This window comes from Somniosus microcephalus, chromosome 4 (genome assembly GCF_052327205.1).
Source record: "Somniosus microcephalus isolate GS21.2 chromosome 4, FLI_Smic_1.0, whole genome shotgun sequence".
Taxonomy (NCBI): domain Eukaryota; kingdom Metazoa; phylum Chordata; class Chondrichthyes; order Squaliformes; family Somniosidae; genus Somniosus; species Somniosus microcephalus.
The window spans coordinates 35,522,366-35,538,564 of record NC_140990.1 but is presented as its reverse complement, the minus strand read 5'-3'; the positions used below and the strand labels follow the sequence as shown (position 1 = coordinate 35,538,564).

Sequence of the window (16,199 nt, the reverse complement as noted above, 5' to 3'; positions counted from 1 at the left end):
TAGCTTTTTAAAATGTGACCTGACGGATCTTCACCACTCCCAGGACACCTACTTGTAGAGACTAAGCCCGTTATTCACCCCAGAGATCTGAAGGTCTGTGCCAACAGTGTTGTGGAAATGTCTTAATTTCACACTGGGTTAAAAAGATTGAGACATTTCTCTTATCCCAGCACTGACATAACTGGAGAAACCCGATCGGATCAGGCTGTATTTTCCCATTCATTTTCTGTATAACGCCTCGTGGAGTCAGTCCCTGGTATTTTCCTGAGGTGCAGCACGACAACCCGTCCCATCTCACCCTCCTTCCCCTATGCCGACCTGTTTTTGTATGGGGGCCGAGGGATCCTTATTCACTGTGAGTCTCAGGGCACAGTAATACACGGCGCTGTCTGTGACCTTCAAGTCTTTCATGGATAAGTGAAAACTGCCTTGTGTCCGGTTGAGATTCCCGCTGAAGTGTTCAAAGCCCGGAGCTGTCTCGTTGTTCCCATAACTATCGGCTCTGAGCAGATACTGAGGGGCTTGGTGGGGATACTGGCGAGACCAGAAGAGGCCATAGTTTGTAGCTGAACCCGATACAGAGTAACTGCAGGTTATTGCTGACCAGGCACCCTCTTCTGATCTGACTCCTTGTTCTGACTGGGACACCGGGTCTCCGTTACTCGTCTCTGAAAATAAACAGTGGGCACACAGCGGGTTATACAGAGTAACAGAAAGAGAATGATCACGCGGAAATGGAGATGGGGATTGGAGAAGGTTATAGGATGGTTCCAATATCACCGACCTGTGATCAGGACAATAACCAGAGTCAGGCAGAGTTTCACCTCCATGCTTCCAGTCTGATCTCCAGAAACAAGATCCTATGATCACTGCCTGTACCGGGCCTGGAATTGGAGAAACTGGAAGAGCGCAGGGATCACATCAGTTCGACTGGGCTTTCCTCTCCCCGCTCTTTTGCACCTCTCGAAACAGTCACTTCCTGTAGATGCGGATCAGGATCTATGTAAAGTGACCAGAGAGCGCCCTCCTGCGGACAGTACAAGCTTGACGTAGTGCATTGGAAACACGCACGTACACTGACATACACACACATACACAAACAGACACACAGGCATATACACACACATACACACACATACACACACAGGCATATACACACACATACACACACATACACAAACAGACACACAGGCATATACACACACAGACATATAGAGACAGACTGATATATACAAACACTGACAGATACACACGCATAAATACACACGCAGACATATATATGCACACATACGTATACACACAGAGAAACATATTCATATACACAGACATATATATATATACATGCAGACATTTACACACCCGCAGAATCATAGCCCTAAGTACGCCAGCATAAACCCAGAAAAAAACAATGGTTTCTACGTGGTGGAGTTTACCGACACACAGACCGATAAACACACACATAGACACAGACAGATAAACACACATAGACACAGAGACAGATAAAAACACGCAAGGACACACCGACAGATAAACACAAACATGGACACACAGACAGAGAAACACACACAGACACACATACAGATAAACACACACAAAGACACACAGACCGGTAAACACACACATAGACACACAGACAGATAAACACACACATAGACACACAGACAGATAAACACACACATAGACACACAGAGCGATAAAAACACACATAGATACAGTGACACATAAACACACAGACACACAGACAGATAAACACACACATTGACACACAGACAGATACACACACACACACACTCAGACAGATAAACACACACAGAGACACACAGACAGATAAACACAGTCATAGACAGAGGCAAAATAGTTCGAGAGTATACTGACGTTAATGGATTACTCTGAGGTAGTGACATTGCGACAATATCGTGTCAGATTTTCATTGTTATAAAATGGATTCTGTTTTATCAGCAAGAACCCCTTGAAATCGATTCCTCGTTAACCGTGAGCATCGGTTTCAAAACACGGTTAAATTGGGAATCCTTTTGAAGAATAACCTTCAATCGATGGGTTTATTTCTGTCCATGACATTGTGGGTGAGGCCGGTAAAAGCCCGGCAGAATCCGCCCCCATTCCCGGGATCGGATGATCAGATGTCCGGGAGCCTGTGTGCCTGGGCCACGGGCAGTGATGATAAACACAGACAGCCTCAATGATCACCGGCAGCTCATTGAAACCAGGCGCTTGGTTTGACTCAGGAAATGACGTGGACTCCGTGTGCTGACAGAAACATTTCCAATTCTCCCCTTCAGTCCGAAAGATGCAACTGAGAGGAGGCACCGGGTGAAGTGCAGGGTCCCAGTGTGGGGAGGCTGCGGCCATTGTGGAGTTTAGGTTTTTTCGTTATTTGGGCCCTGCCAACGTTGTTATTTGGCTGGTTTATTTATTTATACATCTGTGTCTGTCTGTCCATTCCACTATTTACACAACTGTCTTCCATTCATTGATGTCTCGGCCTGCACAATTTTTTATCAGACTGTCTGTCTTTCTGCCTTTCTGTATCTCTATATCCACCTGTCTATATATTAATGTCTAGTCATTAGTCTGTTGTATTCTCTTCCTTTCTCTTCGTCTCCCTGTGTATAAACTGAGGAATAGAAAAATAATATCGTGAAGAAATAAAAATGTGTTATCAGTTCGTTCTGTCCGTCCGTCCGTCCATCTGTCTGTCATCCGTATTTTTTTTATTCTTTCATGGGATGTGGGCATCCCTAATTGCCCTTGAGAAGGTGGTGGTGAGCCGCCGCCTTGAACCGCTGCGTGTGGTTAATGTACTTCCACAGAGCTGTTTGTGAGGCAGTTCCAGGATTTGACCGAGCGACGATGAAGGATCGACGATATGCTTCTAAGTCAGGATGGTGTGTGACTTGGAGGGGAACTTGGAGGTGGTGGTGTTCCCCTGCACCTGCTGCCCTTGTACTTCTAGGTGGAAGAGGTTGCAGGTTTGGGAGGTGCTGCCAAAGAAGCCTCGGCGAGTTGCTGCAGTGCATCTTGTAGATGGCACACTCTGCAGCCACGGTTCGCCGGTGGTGGAGGGAGTGAATATTTAAGGTGGTGGATGGGTTGCCAATCGAGCAGGCTGCTTTGTCTTGGATGGTGTCGAGCTTCTTGAGTGTTGTTGGAGTTGCACTCATCCAGGCTAGTGGAGAGTATTCCATCACACTCCTGACTTGTGCCTTGTAGGTGGTGGAAAGGCTTTGGGGAGTCAGGAGGTGAGACACTCGCCGCATAATACCCAGCCTCTAACCTGCTCTTGTTGCCGCAGTAGTTATGTGGCTGCTCCAGTTAGGTTTATGGTCAATGGTGACCACCCCCCGCCCCAGGATATTGATGGTGGGGGATTCGGCGAGGGTAATGCCGTTGAATATCAAGGGGTGGTGGTTAGACTCTCGCTTGTTGGAGATAGTCATTGCCTGGTCTTGTTGCATGCGGGCTTGGACGGCTTCATTATCTGAGGAGTTCCGAATGGTATTGAGCACTGTGCAGTCATCAGCGAACATCCCCATTTCTGACCTTATGTTGGAGGGAAGGTCATTGATGAAGCAGCTGGCGATGGTTGGGCCTAGGACACTGCTCTGATGAACTCCTGCAGCGATGTCCTGGGGCTGTGATGACTGACCTTCAACCACCACAACCATCTTCCTTTGTGCTAGGTATGACTCCAGCCAGTGGAGCGCTTTCCCCCTGATTCCCATTGACTTCCGTTTTACTAGGGCTCCTTGATGCCACACTCGGTCAAATGCTGCCTTGATATTAAGGGCAGTCACTCTCAATTTCATTCTGTTTCCATGGGAAACCAGGAATGTTTTCTGCAGAACTAAGTTTTGGAGACTCCTTGAAGCAGTGGCCAACAGAAGCCCAATATCTGGATTGAACCTCAATGAGCATTAATTTTAACTATTCAACATCCCTAGTGTACAAAAACCCACACTGAGCAGGCGCTCTCACACTGATAACCAAAAGCAATATTTCAGCCTCCACAGTGAGAGTGACAGGAACCTCCTTAAAAGTACAAATAAACGCAGCACTCAACAAGAACAGGTGAGGTCCCCTGGCCGAATTATATTAGTTTGTGATTTCAACTCGCATTTATCCTAAAAATGAACTTCAGCAATCATGTTTGTAGTGCCACAACTCACCTTTTGTCTTTCGATGCAATTTCCATGCCTGCCTGTCTCTTCTGATCCCTTGTCGCCACTCTTTACAAATCATATGGACTTTCTTCTTCCAGTCTTTAGTTTAATGATGTAAGACCTTTACTGCTGCACCGCATATTAATTCAGAACCGCTGTAACCCAGCTTCCCATAAACAGGAACTGCAGACAGGTCAGTGAATAATGATAAGATCAGCTCCGAGAAAGAGGTTGCTGACAGCGCCAGGAACCTTCTGCTGGTCGCTCCGTTAATGGGACAGGATCTGGTTCCCATATTCTGCCTGTGTGTGTTATTTCATCTCGTGTATTCCTTCAAAACCACGTACTTAATGTATTGAGGTGCTCGGGAAATCCTCAGACCCATAACTCTATTTTAGTTTCACTTTATTTAGATGCCACTTTCCAAGCTTGAAAACAGAGGTGTTGGAAACACGAATGGGAGAGGATATAAAAGAGAAAATTCGTTGAATGTTTCGGGAGATCTGTGGAGAAAATAGAGAGATTTCTGAACTCTTTCGGTCTTCTTGCTGTTCCGGACACTGGCTGCCTCATTGAACTTCCGTGCGTTAGTTAACCTGCAATAAATCTGACGACGTGCTATTGGCCTGTACGGAGAACTCTGACTGTGTGGCAGTTTCCCCTAGGGTGGCTGTAATAAATTGCCATTCAGTGGTTCAGTTGGCTCACACCATGTCAGTGATTTAAGCGGCCATGAAGAACATAAGAACATAAGGAGTAGGAGCAGGAGTAGGCCATACGGCCCCTCCGGCCTGCACCGCCATTCAATAGGATCATGGCTGATCCGAATCTAGACCCACGTCCACTTCCCTGCCCTCCCCCCGTAACCCCTAATTCCCTTATCTGCAAGGAAACTGTCTATCTCCATTTTAAATGTATTTAATATTGCAGCTTCCACAGCTCTCTGGGGTAGCAAATTCCATAGATTTACTACCCTCTGAGTGAAGAATTTTCTCCTCATCTCAGTTTTGAAAGGGCAGCCCCTTATTCTTAGATTATGCCCCCTAGTTCTAGTCTCACCCATCAGTGGAAACATCCTCCTCGCATCCACCCGATCAAGCCCCCTCACAATCTTAAATGTTTCGATAAGATCGCCTCTCATTCTTCTGAACTCCAATGAGTAGAGTCCCAACCTACTCAACCTTTCCTCATACGTCAGCCCCCTCATCTCCGGAATCAACCGAGTGAACCTTCTCTGAACTGCCTCGAGAGCAAGTATATCTTTTCTTAAATATGGAAACCAAAACTGCACGCAGTATTCCAGGTGTGGCCTCACCAATACCCTGTATAACTGCAGCAAGACTTCCCTGTTTTTATACTCCATCCCCCTTGCAATAAAAGCCAAGATTCCATTGGCCATCCTGATCACCTGCTGCACCTGCATACTAACTTTTTGTGTTTCATGCACCAGGACCCCCAGATCCCTTTGCACTGTAGCACTTTGCAGTTTCTCTCCATTTAGATAATAACTTGCTCTTTGATTTTTTCTGCCAAAGTGCATAACCTCACACTTTCCAACATAATATTGCATCTGCCAAATCTCTGCCCACTCACTTAGCCTGTCTACGTCCTTTTGCAGGTTTTTTATGTCATCCTCACTCATTGCTTTCCCTCCCATCTTTGTATCGTCGGCAAACTTGGATATGTTGCACTCGGTCCCTTCCTCCAAATTGTTAATATAGATTGTAAAGAGTTGGGGTCCCAGCACTGACCCCTGCGGAACACCACTAGTTACTGATTGCCAGCCCGAGAATGAACCATTTATCCCAACTCTTTGTTTTCTGTTAGATAGCCAATCTTCCACCCATGCCAGTATATTACCCCCAATCCCGTGATTTCCTATCTTGATCAGTAATCTTTTGTGTGGAACCTTGTCAAATGCTTTTTGGAAGTCCAAATACATTACATCCACTGGTTCCCCTTTATCCACCCTGTATGTTAACCATCCTCAAAGAATTCGAGCAAATTTGTCAAACATGACTTCCCCTTCATAAAACCATGCTCACTCTGTCCTATTAAATTATGTTTATCCAGATGCTCTGTTACTGTTTCCTTAATAATGGACTCCAACATTTTGCCAACCACAGATGTTAGGCTAACTGGTCTTTAGTTTCCAGCTTTTTGTCTACTTCTCTTCTTAAATAAGGGTGTTATATTTGCAGATTTCCAGTCTGCCAGGACCTTTCCTGAGTCTAGGGAGTTCTGGAAAATAATCACCAATGCATCCACAATCCCTACCGCCACTTCACTCAAGACCCTAGGATTTAGGCCATCAAGTCCGGGGGATTTATCTGCCTTAAGTCCCATTATTTTACTGAGTACCATCTCCTTAGTGATTTTAATCGTCTTTAGCTCCTCCCCCCCCCCTCCATTGCTCCCTGTTTATCTAGTGTTGGGATATTTTTAGTGTCCTCTACTGTAGTGACTGATACAAAATATTTGTTCAGCGTCTTTGCCATCTCCATGTTCCCCACCACTAGTTTCCCAGTCCCATCCTCTAAGGGACCAACGTTCACTTTAGCCACCCTTTTTCTTTTTATATAGCTTTAAAAACTCTTGCTATCTGTTTTTATATTTTTTGCTAGTTTACTTTCATAATCTATCTTCCTTTTCTCAATTAATCTTTTAGTTATTGTTTGCTTGCTTTTAAATGCTTCCCAATCTTCTATCCTCCCACTAGATTTGGCTACTTTATATGCCCTTGTTTTTAGTCGGATAGTATCCTTTATTACTTTACTAAGCCACGGATGGCTGTCTTTTCTTTTACTCCCCTTTTTCCTCAGTGGAATATATTTATCTTGAAAGATGTGAAATATCTCCTTGAATGTAGACCACTGCTCTTGTACCGTCTTGCACTTTAATCTGTTTTCCCAGTCCACTTTAGTCAATTCTACTCTCATACCTTCATAGTCTCCTTTATTTAAGCTCAGTATGCTGGTTTGAGATCCAACTCTCTCACCCTCAAACTGAATTTGGAATTCAACCATATTATGGTCACTCATTCCAAGGGGATCCTTTACTAGGACATTTTTTAATTAATCCTGTTTGATTGCACAGGACCAGATCTAAGATTGCCTGTCCCCTTGTTGGTTCAGTTACATACTGCTCAAGGAACCCGTCCCTAATACACTCTATGAACTCTTCCTCAAGGCTGCCATGCCCAATTTGATTAGTCCAGTCAATATGAAAGTTAAAATCCCCCATGATTATAGCTGTTCCCTTATTACAAGCCCCAACTATTTCCTGATTTATACTCCGACCAACAGAGTTGCAACTGTTAGGAGGCCTATAGACTACGCCCACTAGTGGCTTTTTCCCCTTCTTATTCCTTATCTCCACCCAAACTATTTCACTATCCTGATCCTTTGAACCAATATCATTTCTGACTATTGCAGTGATTCCATCCTTGATTAACATAGCAACCCCACCTCTCTTTCCTTCCTGTCTGTCCTTCCTAATTGTCAAATACCCTTGTATGTTTAGTTCCCAGTCATGATTATCTTGCAGCCATGTTTCCGTAATGGCCACCAGATCATACCCATGTGTAGTTATTTATACCGTCAACTCGTCAATTTTGTTACGAATGCTGCATGCATTCAGATAAAGAACTTTCAGATATGTTTTCTGACAATTTATTCCTGCTTTTACCCCTTTTACTACTTTACCTTTATCATTATACATTCTGTCCCTTCCTGACACGCTCTGGCTTTTAATTCCCCCACTGCTACCTTCTCCGCTGTCATTTTTAATTTTCACTCTCTTAAAACCTCCCCCCCACTAATTAGTTTAAAGCCCTCTCTACAGCCCTATTTATTCGAGTCGCCAGGACTCTAGTCCCAGCACTGGCCAAGTGAAGTCCATCCCAATGGAACAGCTCTCTCCTGTCCCAGTACTGATGCCAGTGTCCCAGGAAGCAAAACCCATTTCTCCCACACCAGGCTTTGAGCCACGCATTTCACTCTCAAATTTTATTTACCCTAGCCAAATTTGCACGTGGCTCAGGTAGTAATCCAGAGATTATTAACCTTGTGGTTCCGCTTTTTAATTTGGCCCCTAGCTGCTCAAACTCCCTCAGCAGAACCTCCTTCCTTGTCCTATCTATGTCGTTGGTACCAACATGGACCATGACAACTGGATCCTCCCCATCCCACTCCAAGTTTCTCTCCAGCCCAGAGGAGATGTCCTTAACCCTGGCACCGGGCAGGCAACACAGCCTTCGGGACTCTCGCTCTCGGCTGCAAAGAACTCTATCTTTCCCCCTAACGATACTATCCCCTACCACTATAACATTTGTTTTATCTCCCCCCACTTGAATGACCCCCCACTCCACGGTGCTGTGGCCGGGTTGCTCATCCTCCCCGCAGTCCCCGTTCCCATCCTCACAGGGAGTAAGAGCCTCAAACTTGTTGGACAAGAGCAAGGGCTGCGGCTCCTCCAACACTACCTCCTGGATCCCCGTACCTGCCTCACTTCTAGTCACACCATCCTGACCCTGGCCACGGACTACATCTGAAATAATTAATCTATTTGGTGTGACTACCTCCTGATACACAGAGTCCAGGTAACTCTCCCCCTCCCTGATGTGTCTCAGTGTTTGAAGCTCGGACTCCAGCTCTTCAACATGGAGTCGGAATTCCTCGAGCAGCCAACACTTACTACAAATGTGATCACCGTGAGCATCAATGGTGTCCACCAGCTCCCAAATATTGCAGCAGCAACACATCACCTGATCTCCCATTCTATGTAATTAATTAAATTTATTAATATTATTCTTAAATACTCTCTGCCCTGATTCTAGATGATGAATATCGCACCTTAGAAACTATAAACCACAGAGTTTAAGCTTAAGAAAGAGAGAAATACTTACCAACCAATCACTTACCCGCTTTCTGGTGATGTCACACTTGGATTACTTTTTACCTCTCTCCTTCCCTCTGAGGTCCGAGACTGGAGATTGGTAAACCTACCTGGCCTCCCGTCGACACCCGCGGTCTGAGGCCTTACCTGGGTCTCTGAAGCCTTTTTAAGCTTCACGCTCGCGCCTCCCGCCGACGCCCGCGGTCTGAGGCCTTACCTGGGTCTCTGGTTCACAGCAGTGATGTTCACTGAGTTCATGGAGATGGTACAAGAGGGAACGGAGCAGAGCCGGGAGAAAGGCCGTCAGAGATACAGGAGACAGAGGGCCAGGGTAAATGGGTGTGGCTCAGATTGGAGAAGGGTTGGAAGTGGTTACCCCAGTGCTGGGCAGACTCTTTTATTGGTCTGTGTGGGCCACTTGGACTCGGGACTCTATTAAAGGGGCTAATCCAAAACAAAATACAGATTCTATAGCGCCCTCCCCGAGAGGAGGGCTACACTCGCTCACTTGGCCTGAACAAAACTAGAATGATATTCCATCAGAATTTGATTTTGTCCGATTGTGACACAACCTGTATCCAGCGGAGACCAAATATACCGCAGGACACCACGTGATCCCTCATCTCCTCTCCCACAAATACAAACTCTCCTTCTTTCCTCTCTAACCTGGGTGTCTGTGTGCATATATAACAGAATAGGTGGAGAGAAAGAGTGAATGTGTAACAGGAAAGTTCGACAGTCTGTGTTTATAACAGAGAAGTTGAAGACAGAACTTCTGTGTTTATAACAGTAAAGTGAAGAGTGCCTGAGAGTGTATAACAGAAAAGCTGGAGAGGGAATCTGTGTGTGTAACAGAACAGGTGGCGAGAGAGTTAGTTTGTGTGTATAACAGAACAAGTGAAGACAGTCTATGTGTGTGTATAAAAGAAAAGCCTGTGTGTCGGATAGGCCACAGATTCTTAGAATCATTTCCAGGGTTTGTGCTACCCAGTGTGTCTGTGTCAGATGTCTAACAAACGTGTGCTTTACTCTGTATCTAGCAAATGTATACCTGCCGTGGGAGTCTTTGATGGGACAGTGTAGAGGGAGATTTACTCTGTATCTAACAAGTGTGTACTTGCCCTGAGAGTGTTTGATGGGACAGTGTAGAGGGAGCTTTACTCTGTATCTATCCCGTGCTGTCCCTGCCCTGGGAGTGTTTGATGGGACAGTGTAGAGGGAGCTTTACTCTGTATCTAACCCGTGCTGTACTTGCCCTGGGAGTGTTTGATGGGACAGTGTAGAGAGAGATTTACTCTGTATCTAACCCGTGCTGTACCTGCCCTGGGAGTGTTTGATGGGACAGTGTAGAGGGAGCTTTACTCTGTATCTAAACCATGCTGTACCTGCCCTGGGAGCGTTTGATGGGACAGTGTACAGGGCGCTTTAATCTGTATCTAACAAATGTGTACCTGCCCTGGAAGTGTTTGATGGGACATAGTAGAGGGTGATTTACTCTGCCATGTGCTGTACTCTATGAGGCTGTGATGGAGCAGAGCCCTGCTCTTTATTAGAACCTGGCATGTGACTGTTACAGACCAGAATATTAGAGGAGACGGCGAGGTGCGCCCGGACGCTGTACAGTCATTCCGCCTCTGGGTCTTGACATAAAAAGGCAGGGGTAAAGGTGTCTTTACCCTGATAGGGCACTGGGTGGCGCAGTGTCTCCTTAACCGAAGGGACTTGGGTTCAAACACAACCCAGACAGGACGGGTGAGAAATAACTGTCAGGGACATAAAACAAAGTGTGATAGGGAAAATGGAGCGGTGTGGAGGAACCTTGGAGAAAGGAATTCTGCAAAATCCAAATAAGTCCATTTTTCTTTCCAGATTTATTAACAATTTCACAGAGAAGAATTTAGAGTGACGTTTTTAAAAAGTTAACACAAAGTGAATGTAACAACAGAGCGTCACATTGTGACCAGATCACAGGCGGGCTGAGCTAGCAGTTATCTGCACAACTGTAACAGACACCAGGGAGAGAAAACAGGGGCTCTACATAAAGGGAAGGGAACAATTGTGAATTAGGAACCAGAAAAGTGACTTATTTACACATGGAATATTAAAACAACAGTGAAACTCTAAGATACATTTACATTATAACCACGATTATCTCATACATTTCAAACAGAGAGACGGAAATCCCGGTTATGATTTTCTCAGCTACATATTCGGATCTATTAGCTGAAGACATTTGACTCTGAGAATCGCCAAGAGGACATTTTTTTTCAAGGCACAGAGATGATAGTAAACAGATGAGGAAAATCCACGTCCGAAATTCAACCGTTCACTTGACCTGTGAAAGAGGGATAAAAGAATGGAACAGAGTTTTAGTGGTTTGCTCAGGGTTTTTATCAATGGAACTTTTAGAGATTTGTCAAACCGCTTCAGTCAGATCGAAGTGTGAATGGATTGAATCTTCTCACCTTCACTAGAGTGACGGCAGCGCTGTAGGAAATGCTCAGGAAGAACAGGATGATGAATGTGGAAGCGGTTGTCCAGATGCTGCCACTCTCTTCCTCATAGTCTTCAATCAACGTGTGGTCTGAGGAATCTACGGGGATGTAGAGGAGGAAATATATTCAGATCGTTTATTAATCCAAGATATCATATTATTATTATATATTCTCTTCTTTTCCTTAAGGTATAAGTTTGTTCTCTAATTTAATTTTCAATGTATATCTAGTGTTAAGTTAATCACTCTCAGCAATCTATCTGTTCCTAACTCCACAGTCGCTCTTCCTTTATGATCCTCCTATAGTCCGTGTTGGAAACTTTCTTCAATGACACACGCTAATTGATTTTGCATCAATTTCGTAAGATCTAACATTCAGGTATAATATGATGAAATATCGAGGGAGGTTTACTGATTGATATCTATTATTTTAACAACAGGTTTAGATAGCTACTTACTTAGAGACGGTCAAGGGGGCTGGGTAAGAGAGCAGATGTGAGTTATAATCTTGTCTATTTATTTGTTATGGCAATGTTCTGAATATAATTAACTTGTATCAGTTTCCAACAAGAACAATGATTCAATGTATGTGTAGGACCAGAATAGAGAAATGTGAGATGTTATGGTATCAAGAATTATTCATTCATCACAATCGTTGGAAACTGTATTCGTTCAAGAAGTGCATTTTAATTCTACATTCTTCTGTAGCCTGATGTTTTTTGCACGCATTCGTGTTTGCGTATGTGTGTTTGACAATCTCTTGTTTTGTTTTAGTCTGTGTTTGTGTGTTAATGTGTGTGTTGCTCTGTAAGTGTGTCTGTGTGTGTTCAAGTGTAATTATCTGTGTGTTGATGTGTAAGTTTGCGTGTTTGTGTAATTCTATATATGTGTATTTATGTGTAAGTGTATGATTATGTGTGTGTGCGTGTACTTTTGTATGTTTATGTGTAAGTCTTTGTATAAGTGTGTGTGTTTATTTTTAATTGTGTGTGTGTACGTTTATTTGTAAGTGTGTTTATGTTTAAGTGTGTGTGTGTTTTTTGAATAAGTGCGTCCATGTGTGTGTTTATGTGTATGTTTATGGTTTTGTGTAAGTGTTTGTGTAGGTTCAGGTTGAAGCGTGTGTGTGATTATGTGTAACTGTGTGTGTTTACATATAAATGTGTGTGTGTTGAGTGTGAGTTTATGCGTGTGTGTTAATGCGTGTGTTTATGTGCGTTTTAATGCGTGTGTTGGTGTGCGCGTGTGTAATTCCGCTACAGTTCAAAGTTTCAGAGAGTACCAATAACTGGGTCTGACAATCACGGTGCGTATTATATTCTGGGTATGTGTAATACTCTATGTCAATGTGTTAATGCGTGTGTTTATGTGTAAGTCTGTGTGTGTTTAAGTGTAAGTGTACACTTACACAAAACACACACACTTACACAAAATCGCAAACGCACTTACACATAAACCCACACACACTCACTTTTAAACGCATTCTTCCCCGCTCTGTGTAAATGTGTTCTGTGTGAGACGCAATGTGACGTCAGCCGATGGGCCTCAGACCTATCAGGGACACAACCGTAAGAAATCCGCAGAGGATCCAATCACCAGTTCAGATTTGGACAATTAAAATTCAATCTGTTAGTTTATGAATATCAGGGACAAATCTACCCCAAACACTAGTTAAAGCTAAGTTGTTGAATAAATATTTATTTCACAATATGATTTCCATCCGGCAATTTTAACGTTTTTAGACTGTGAGTTAAAGCTGACTTTTTACTGATGGCAACTGAGTTCATAGAATAGAGACTGGTTCACCTTCCCTCTCTCTGGTGGGGGAGTGGGGATATAATGAGTTACCAATTACCCTTTCCCCTCTCTCTGGTGGGGACTGGGAGTACAGTGGGTTAGCAATTGCCCTTACCCCTCTCTCTGGTGGGGGAGTGGGGGTACAGTGGGTTAACAAATGCCCTTTCCACTCTCTCTGGTGGGGGAGCGGGGTACAGTGGGCTAACAATTGCCCTTTCCCCTCTCTCTGGTGGGGGAGTGGGGGTACAGTGGGTTAACAATTGCCCTTTCCACTCTCTCTGGTGGGGGAATGCGGGTACAGTGGGCTAACAATTACCCTTTCCCCTCTCTCTGGTGGGGGAGTGGGAGTACAGTGGGTTAACAACTGCCCTTTCCCCTCTCTCTGGTGGGGGAATGGGAGGTATAGTGGGTTAACAATTGCCCTTCCCCTCTCTCTGGTGGCGGAGTGGGGGTACAGTGGGTTAACAATTGCTCTTTCCCCTCTCTCTGGTGGGGTGTGGGGGTTAGATTTTGTGTTCGTGTGTGGCCTTATTTCAGATCCCAGAGGCTGCGATGCTGCAAAAATATAACTGGCCCCAATTCTGAAGAGATGGACAGCACGAGAAACAGGGACACCGATATCTAAACGTGCTGTGTTTGTTTGTCTGAAATGGGAACTTTTTGATTCCCCCCAGCGGATCGAAAGTTGCTGGAGTGACTTTGAGGAATCCTGTCATGAAAGAGCTTCAGTCTGTCTCTAACCCGTGGTGTATCTGAGCTGGGAGCGCTGGCTGTACAAGCCTTGGGCCCGAGACCTGTAAATATACTGCTTCAGATAAACACCCCTCCCCTTGGCAAAAATGGAAAAAAAAAAAAATTGAGCGGCTGTGTGTGTAACTGACGATTGGAAGAAATGGCCTTTATTGGTTTTATTCAAGAACTGAAACGCAATCGAGAGATTCTCATTGACAAGAATTGACGGTGTCCATCAGAACAAGGCAAATGTTGACAAAACTGGGTTTACCGCTGGATTTATTAACCATTCTGTTGATGATCTTCAGGGGGATCGCTTCATGTCCCACCACACAGGAGTAGGAAGCGCCGCTGGCCCACTCCTCCGCTGCAATGGATAACAGGCTGTACATGAAGAAGGAACTGCTGCCGTTCTCCGCCATCACCTCGGTGTTCTTGTAGTTGCCGGAATTCACCGGCTTGTCATTGACGGTCCACTTGACGAAGATCTCTCGCGGGGAGAAACCTGTCACTAAGCAGGTGAGTGTGACGAACCTCTGAGCGGAGACTTCCTCTGCCGGGGCAGGAGGACAGACACGGGCGGTTCCCGCGGATCTTTAGCTGCAGAACAATCACAATAAAGGTCAATAAACTGCAGAATTCCAGAGACAGTGAAACCGGCGGTTAGATGTGGGAGAAATGGGCTTTGCGCTGAATGTTAAATGATTCCCTTTTCCCCTCTGTGTCTTGTCCGGTTTTCCAGCCCGGAGCAGAGGGAGATGCAATCCTTCTCTCTGGGAGCTTCAAGAGTGGAACATGATATAGAATTTACAGCATAGAAACAGACCATTCGGCCCAGCTGGTCAATGCCGCTGTTTATGCTCCACACGACCCTCCTCCCACCTTACTTCATCTAACCCAAATAACAGATCATTCTATTCCCTTTTCCCTCATTGATTTATCCAGCTTCCCTTTAACTGCATCATCTCGGGTCCCAGAGGGTTTAGTTAGTGGAATTACCCATTGAATTATCAGAGCAGTCCATTAAAACACTTAATAGCACGAATTGGCCCGTGCACCATCACCGGAAATAGTCACAGAGTCTCACTTATTGCTACAATGTCACCGCTCACCTTTTTCCTTGTGGATGGAATCTCTTATAGGAGTCGGCATATCCTGATGGCTCACCACGCAGGTGAACTCATCCCCTCTCAGCCAGGCTTGTGTCGAGATGTTTAAGTTGCTGATCACGCTGTTGGGAGCCTCTCCGGGTTGGACGGCAATCTCTAATTTCAACGTCTCCTTTTCTCGGGTCCAGGACACGTTGACTCCATAAGGAGCATTAGACACGACGCAGGTTAAGGTCACCGTCGCCTCCAGTAAGACCTGTTCCAGTGACGGTTTGGAAGAGTGATTTCTGGATCGTTACATGAGGAATCAACTGTGAAGCAGAAATGAAAGTCAAAGAAAGCTTTATCTTCAGAATCAGGACACCAGTATTCAGCCTTCACTCTCTCAGGGAGAATAAATCACATTTGAGATATCAAATTCTCGTTTTTGCTTAAACACAATCGTTATTGGAAGGACAACGATTCCGGGAAGCTCTTTAATATTTCCTGTGTATTTGCTCCCAGAGCTACCTGTAATGGACTATGAAGCAAATACCCAGCGTAAAAAGTGAATGAATTCGGGCGCAATTGTGTTACGCACTGAATAGCGCTCTTCATGAAATCCCTTGCTCCTTTACGCCCGTCTATAGATCTTTGTGCCCGAACGCATTCCCGCTCATTATAATTATCTCGGTGACAAAGTATCGGTTTGAATGTAAATGAAGATGTTCAGTTTATTTCACTGACTGTCACTAATCAGACTGAGGTGGTGGACGGGGCTCGGGTTTGATTAACATTCTCCTTGGGACAGACAAGGGGAAGATTTCCTCTGGTCTCTCAGTGGAAATCCCCCCTGATAGTTGTTTTAGCGAAAACGTAAAAGTATTTACTGTTTGGTTAGAAATTGCGAGCAGAGGAAATCTACCGCACAAAGCGGATAGTTCAGTGTAAAATATTACAGGAGCATGAAGCTAATGCTCTCGGTGAGCCGTCACACACCGACAGAAATTA

The 16,199-nt window shown here is 44.8% G+C and overlaps 1 long non-coding RNA gene across 1 annotated transcript; it reads right to left on the bottom strand.

Annotated features, from left to right (window-relative positions):
• Window positions 1–14,261: 14,261 nt before the first annotated feature.
• Window positions 14,262–15,501, bottom strand: LOC147118616 (uncharacterized). The gene is made up of 2 exons (XR_015077823.1): window positions 15,213–15,501; window positions 14,262–14,700 (listed from the first exon to the last, which is right to left on the bottom strand). It is a non-coding gene; the product is annotated as an uncharacterized LOC147118616 (long non-coding RNA).
• Between the last annotated feature and the right edge of the window lie 698 nt (window positions 15,502–16,199).